This window comes from Choloepus didactylus, chromosome 2 (assembly GCF_015220235.1).
Source record: "Choloepus didactylus isolate mChoDid1 chromosome 2, mChoDid1.pri, whole genome shotgun sequence".
Lineage (NCBI taxonomy): Eukaryota > Metazoa > Chordata > Mammalia > Pilosa > Megalonychidae > Choloepus > Choloepus didactylus.
The window spans coordinates 118,858,122-118,866,015 of NC_051308.1; the positions used below are offsets into that span (position 1 = coordinate 118,858,122).

The 7,894-nt window shown below is 42.6% G+C and overlaps 1 non-coding gene across 1 annotated transcript; it reads left to right on the forward strand.

Moving 5' to 3' along the window:
* The first annotated feature begins 6,977 nt into the window (after positions 1-6,977).
* Positions 6,978-7,049, forward strand: TRNAQ-CUG. The gene has a single exon. It is a non-coding gene; the product is annotated as a tRNA-Gln (tRNA).
* Positions 7,050-7,894: the final 845 nt, after the last annotated feature.

The window sequence follows — 7,894 nt, forward strand, 5'->3', positions numbered from 1 at the left end:
ACAAAATTATTTTTTCAGTTTTAGCACCTTTTTTTTTTTTTTTTTTTTTTTGCCTATAGGAGTTTCAAAGAGCCAGAGGTAGCAGAATAAGAAAATAGTCCTTCAGGAGGGCTGACTCTGAAAGAACTGCAACTTGGTTTTGGGTTTGTGGGAAAAACAAAGAAGAGTGACTGAGCTGGGGAGTGATATTTGGAAAATAAAGGCTTATGTAAATCAGAACTGAAAATATCCTTTTCTTAAAAAATTAAATCTGACGTAACATGGTAGTATTTCCAGATATTGTACAAAATTTAGCACTACTAAAACATCTTCCCTTTCCTTCTTGTTCCTGTTCTCTATCCTTTCCCCTGTATTCTGCTTTAACTTTATTTATCAGGAGGTTTTACCAGGGTCTCAAGTAAAACATGATCTAGAACAAAAGGCTCATCATCTTGCTGGTGCAAAGAACTTCCAGATCTTGCTTGGTTATTAATTAGCTTTAAGTTTAGAGTTAAATGGAATTTAACTTTTGTAGGCAAAACCCCTCAAAGGCACATCTGTAGTCTCAGTAGTGTTGTCTTTTATACACACACACACACTTTTGTGGAAGAGAAACCCTGTAAAAGATGAGTCCAAGAGAAGTTTCTGGGTCTGGGAGGATCTTACAAACCCTGGCCCACTTACTTCCCTCTAAATATTTCTAATCTCTTCTAGCTCTAATAGATTTGAGATAAAACGATAGAAAAAAACTGCATGTAAGATGAAGTTAAGTTTATAGAGAAGTGATACCTCCAGACTGGGTTTATATTAATCCTGTGTATAAATGCAGGGCATGTACTTAAGATAGGATTCCTTACTTTTATTTGGGGAAATGGGGCTTTTAAGATTTTGACCTCAACTAAAATGATATGCAATAGTCTGTTTTTGTGTATATTTGAAATATGTTCTATTCTCAGAGATTTCTCAGTCCCGCACGTTCCAGTGATTTGGGGGCATGGGCTTAAAAACTAATATGCAATTTCTTCCTTTATTATTCTGATTTATCCTTAAAGCCAAAGACTTGCTGTCTTCTTCCAGCTACTGCTGACTCTAATTACCACAGGATACAGGACATGGGAGGGCAAAGGGTTAAGGTCTTTGAAAACTCTGTAGATCTAGGTATCTGTCTCTATTTAGGCACCTATCACAATTGGAGATTGAAGGGCTGTGGTCTCTGCAATGAGCCCAAACTTTGGGAATAAAAAGAACATCTATTTTTAAAGTATAAGAAAAAAGGACAGAGAAAGAAAGGCAGAAAAAAAAGGAAAGAAGGAAGAAAGGAAAGAAGGAAGGAAGGAAGGAAAACTCAAGGCAGGAAAGAGGGAAGGAAGGAAAACTCAACTCAAGAAAAACTTATGCAACCCAAGTTACAGCAGTGGATTGATTCCCTTTCGGGTTGTAATTTGGGCTTTGTCTTGATTTGGTTTTCTCAATTGTGTTTTGAAGTAAGCAAGCTTTGGTAAAAAATAATATTTTATTAGCTCTAGCATTAGTTGATACTTTAGTTAACTGTGTTTAGCACAGTGCTTTACACTAAGATTGCTGTGAAGTACTAAACCCTCTGGGTTCTGTAGTGTCAGAAAGGTTAAATGGTCGATACCTACTTTAAGTATTATATTAGGTATTGATCATCTTCCTTCTTTTCTGTTCCCATCTACAAGACACCTAATACTACCCAGCTTGTGGTTTTAGCACAGCCAAAGGTCACTGACGTTGATTAGTTCTAATCTCTGCTGGGCCACATGTGTGACACTTGCTTGAAGTTTGGTAAATTGAAGGATGGTGGTGGTGGTTAATCTGAAATATTTTGAATGAGTACAGCTCTATGCCTATCATAAAGAGAGTATAAGACTATAATTTCAAGGGGAGTAAGTGAAAGTCCTTTTAATGGTGCTTTTTGTAAACTTTATTGCTGAGGTACAGAGCTGCTTTTCAGTATTTCACAAGGGGGTGGCTTATAAGTATGGATTTTAAAGCCTTTCTCCAAATGAATTTGTCACTGGACTCTGATACATCTGAAAACTGTATGATGTGATGACACATTGAGAAATGTTTTTTTCCATAAAATTATTTAATAAAGGTATTATAAATCAGCAATAATAGTTGAGGTTTTCATTCATTACTGATTATATTATCAAGATCTATCTGTCCTGGCGCTCTCAGGACCTAAAGAATGTAGTTTCCCAGAGAGACACATTTGAATAAAGGGTGAAGTTACAGATGTATGGGACACAAGTGAAGTTATCCCCACATCTGCCACTTTTCCTCTTTTTTTCTCTTTTTCTTTTTTCCAGGTTATGCCAGTGTTAGCTTTGTCTGTGAACTGCTTGCACACTTAGCTATCATTCTATGCAGGATTAGCAGAGATCCTAGACCAGTGGTTCTCTTCCCTGGCTGTACATTAATATCACTCACAGAGATTCTTTAAAAATATTGATGCTCACTCTACTACCTTCACCCCAATTAAATAAAAATCTCTGGTATAGTTTCCAAGCATCTGTACTTTTTTTTACCTTTCCCACATGATTCTAATAGACATCCAGGGTTGAGTGAGGACCGCTATCCTAGACCCTCCCTACTTCTCATAATTTTCTTTCTTTCTCGGATTCTTTCACCATTGTCCAGAGATTATATATTTCATTCTAACAGCAAATAACTCTCTTCAGTTGGCCTTGTTCAAGCCCATAATTAGAATATAACTTTCCATCACTTTATTTCACATGTTTTTATATAGCTGGCCTTCCTTTTTCTAAAACTTCCTTTTCTTAAAACAAATATATGGGAACCAAGTTCCCTTATATTTACTGCTCTAAAGAATCAATGAAGTTGAACTTCCGTAAGGGAGACAACAGAATGACAATATGGGAGCAACCAGAGTATAGGGGGAGCTGATGAGGAGAGGGGTTGAGATGTAAAGTGGAAGAATGGGTAATGAAAACCTGTGATAATAGAAATGGATCAAAATAGTTACCTTAAAACCTCATTAGCAGGTTCAGACTACCTGCAGACTAGAGGTAGAGGGTGGTAGATGTGAAATGGGCTCAGGCTCTGGCAGAGTAGTCTAGTAGACATCATGTACCTTGAAAACAAAATGTCATTGAAACAAAATGGTATCAGAATTCCATCAAGGCCGAAACTTGCATTGGCACATGTTTTCTAAAGCATATTCCCCTGACCCACTTGGGGTTTTTCGTTGATTCCCTTCCAACCCCATCCCCGTCTCCCTGCATCCCCAATTACCCATGATGCCAGAGGTTCAGGGACATCATACAAGCCTCCCTTCCTGCCCTTATGACCTCTGTGGTCACTGTTCATCTAGCAGTAGACATGCAGATCTGGAATATCACCTCCCTTTCTGACCCATTAATTGAAGATGAAATGCTTCATGATCTCCCACTGTTCTGAAGGAGACTTGTACCTGAGTGTTTTCCGTTTTCATCAACTTAGTGTTAGGGGAAGGTTGTCTTGTCAAGAGGTCAGAAGGCCCAAGTTCCATACGCTATATGATGCTTCAAAACCCCAAGTAGATTTTATTTGTTTTTCTGGAGGAATGCAAGTGTGCTGGAAATGATCATGGTGATGAATGCACAACTTTGTGATGATACTGTGAACCCATGATTGGATACTTTGGATAGATTGTATGGTGTCTGAATATACCTCAATAAAATTACATTTAAAAAAATCAAGTAGGTTCTCACAGACTTCTCATCTACTCCTGAACTAATTTCCCCTCACTACAGCTTTCAAAGCCCTCCAGCTAATGACAGCTTATGATGGGAACATCAGGTAAGGATATTGAGCACCTAAAAGAGCCATGAAGATGAGTGCAGACCTGATACCTGGATTTGGGGGTGGGGGTGGAAATCTGACTCCAGGCCAGACTGATACAGTCAAAACTGTGACCTACAACTCTTTAATTTAGTTCTTGTTTCCCAGGGTATTTGTCATTGGTTACAATATGTCTGAATTACAATTACAAGTTAGGGGTTGGGATTAAGGGGTGGGAAGGGCTTTGGACACAACAGTAACTCAGAAAATATTTCTAGGGGGCAGGGCAGGTTGAAGATGTTTTGGAAACATGTTAACCTGAAGACAGTGTTTCCTTTTCTCCCCCAGTAAGCATAGCTGAGTCCTGTAAATTGAAAGAGTAATCTAGAGTTATAGTATCTGGGGAAGGAACAAAGGATTTTACAACCTAGGGATCTATCAGATCAAGAGTCAGTATGACCTCAGGATTCTGAGGGTGACATCTTAGTTTTAGATGCCACACAGAACTGTGGGAGCACAAGGACTAGAGGAAGGAAAGTTCAGGAGAGAAGGTAGAATTGTCCAAGGTCGGTTAACTCACTAGCCATTTCATCCCCTGGGGCCATTTGCTTTATCTGGGCATGAGCTAAGGATTGAGTTTTGCTCAGAAAGAGCATATCCTGTGGAATAAACTGAAAACAACAAAGCTCTGGTTGGTTGCATGGGGATGGCAGAATGAATTGTAAACTTGTGGGGCTTTAAATGCATAGCTGGTTTTCGCCGAAGGACATTTAGTTGAGTTCTAGACTACATGAGAAGCTCAAGAGTTAGCACAAAATCTTCCAAAGTCTCATAATGTTGAGGTGATAAAGGCCAACTAGAGAAGGGGCCTGACTTGAGCATATGGCCCCAAGATATTTGCCAGTTATTGAAGTGTCGTGGGATGGGATGCTGAAGAGATATACTAAAACTTTATGAAGGCTCAAATGGTTTCCAAATAATTGCATCCCAGAAGAAAACTCAAGCAAACCTATAAGAATATCAAAATATCCAGCACTCAACAAGGTAAACAGTCACTATGTTTGACATCCAGTAAAAAGTACCAGGAGGCATCCACTTCTGACCAACATGGAGTAACAGATTGGATTTACCCTTTCACCAAAAGTAGCTAAAAATCTAACAAAATATATGAAACAATGTTTTTCAGGCATTAGCTATCAGCAATGAAGGAAAATGATCCGTGAAATACTGAAAACAAACAAAGCGAGCCCTGAAATTACACCAGCTTACTACCTTGAAAGAATTTCCAGGTCATAACTAGAAAATGTAGTTTTCTGCCTGATAAACCGCCTGAGTGAGGACATGGAGTTAAGAGTTTGTGGAGACCCAAGCTTGTAGAATGCACAGAGCAGAGTACCAGAGAGGAGAGAGCTGCCCAGAGAAAGGCTGAAGAAATCTGCAAAGGGTCCCTCTTGAGTATGCCACAGGGTATTGAGCAAGTATGTGAAAAAGGAAACTTGCTGAGGGTGATGAAAGAACCACCAGAAAGGATTTGAAGGTACAGTACCCAGAGCTCTCCCAGAGTCAGGAATATTGGCTGCTCACATCAACTTTGTAACCCTCATAATTCACAAGGCATTGGGTAGAGTACTCAGAAGGACTTTGCATCAGTAACAGGGAGTAATTAGCCCAAGAACACTTGTGGTAGGCAGAATAACTCCCTCAAAGACGTCTGCATTTTAATTCCCAGAACCTATGAAAGTGCTTCCATGTGCATCACATATCTAAATGAACTTTCTTTCATTTTATCCTTATTTTCTTCATTTCTTTTTTTAAGCACAGGGAACACACGGATATATTCTCTTTTAAAATTACTTGTATGATAAAACGAGAGAGAGAGAGAGAGAGAGAGAGAGAGAGAGAGAGAGAGAGAGGGAGGGAGAGAGAGAGAGAAACTTACACTTTTTGCCCATAATTCACAGTATGTAAACCACAGCTGTGGCTCATTTGTAACTCTCCACTGAATCTGACTAGACTACCTCAGGTGAGGGGGGCAAAACCTTTACTCCACTTTCCACTCCTACACAAGGAGTCTAAGACCCACCCTCTATTCAAGAGTTATGAAGGTCAGGTCACTTAGATGCTGGGATGTGCACAGGTAGGGGTGGGAGAACTTGGGTCGAGTCTCTGGGACACTGGAAATTTAAAGGCCAAAGGTCTGGCTGCGATATGTTTGGGGTTCTTTGACCCCTCAGCCTTTTTTCTGCCTAGCAATGATCCCTAGACCCACATTTGGGGCACTCTCGACATTTTGCATACTTAAAATACCAAATAGTTGCTTTCACAGCCCCCGTTCGTAGCTAGGAGAAACGAGCACGCCCTTTTCCTTCACGTGTCTATCTCAGCCGGTGATTGGTGGGACTTTTTATTTCAAGGTCCTGAGAACCGCTCAGAGTTCTTTGGCTCTTCGCTCTACCTGGCATCCCGCGCACCAGCAGCTCCGGAGACTGTACGGGTCACTGTGCGGGGTACCGCGTGGCCATCAGAGGGCGACAGGAGAGGAGAGCCGGCAGAGCAGAACTGCGCTGGGTGGTTTTATTTTGCAGGATTTAGCGCGACAAGAGTGAGCCGTGTCCCACCGGTGTTTTAGAAACTTGTGCTGTGTGTTGAGGAAGAAGGAGCAGAGAGAAGGGAGGAGGAGTGGTAGCGAAGGAGATGGGGGAAGCGGGAGGGATGAGGAGGAAGAGAGTGCCGAAGACCAGGAGAAAGGAGGGGATCTGAAACAGAATGAGAGGAAGAGGAGGAAATCCCAGTATCAAGTCCTGTTCTGACGCGTCAATGCTTTTGGGGCAATGGGAAAAGGACAATTACAAAGAAAAGAAAAGCAACACATTTTTGTTTGGGGGGCGGGAAATTTACCCCAGAGCAGGGAACTTTGTAAACAGAGGCAGGGCAGGTGGCTGGGTGGAAGGCTGAAAACTTCTCCCCTGTCCCTAAGTCCCAAGTGGATTCTCTCTTTCCCTTAGATACAAACCTGAAGAGATCGGAGGAGACGAAGGCAGTCAGGGGCGACTCCTCCCGTTGCAGATGAGCCACACTCGGGTCCTGTCTGACCAGGAAAGGAAATGTCATGAGAAGGAAGTCCTTGGGAATGAGAAGTTGCGAAAAAACACACACACCTGGAAATAGTCAGAGAAGGCGCTTGCACGAGAGGTTCCATGGTGTAATGGTGAGCACTCTGGACTCTGAATCCAGCGATCCGAGTTCAAATCTCGGTGGGACCTTAGTATTTAATGCAAAGCCACCGCGACTTTTACTCTGGCCGCCCTGAGGACTCCTTCCAACCCCAACGGGTCCTGGCTCCCAGTTTCCGCTTCGCACTGTTCCACCTGGAATTAAGCGTCCGGGTCCGGGGACTGACGCGAGCCCGAGTTATTCCAGGTCTCTGGGCGTTCTTTTGCGCCTTTCACCTTTGTTAACCAGTCGTTTCCATGGCCCAGAAACCAGGATTCCAGAGCGGCCCAGTCCGCACAGAAACGGCAGACCCATAAGTATAACCGAGGTCGAGGTGTCCCCGTCCTCGGCGAGCCCTCCTGGTTGCAGCTCTCTCTGCCCGTAGCTGGGCATCCGAGGCCCGCGCCTCGCTGCCGAGGGGTCCGGCAACCCGGCAAGTCCCTCGCCTCCTCCGATCTCGGGACTCGGGGGTAAAAAGGCAGAGGTTGCCTCCACTAAATCTTAGAGCCCGAGATTTCTTTCACCAGAGAAATGTTATAATTGCACCATTGCCCTGTGTCTTTTTTTGAAAAAAAGTGATAAAAATGAGAAACTATACTTCTCGGCTTCCTTAATTTCTTTTGTATGGGGTGCGGCTTTTAATGTCCTGGTCGTGGGTTCCAGTACCATTTCGGTGTATTTCATCTTATTTGCATGGGATGTATTCTCTCCAACCAGAGGATTCCTGAGCTTCTGAGTCTCTGTTGATGACTAGAGGCTGTTGTCCCAAATTCTGAAACGAAGGAATCGTCTCGGTTCGCCCCAAATTCAGCCAAAAGGAAGGATCTGGGCCGGGGAATTCCAGCGTCTCTTCTCCGTGAGAACAGAGATTCTGAACCTACAGCCGCCTTGGTCG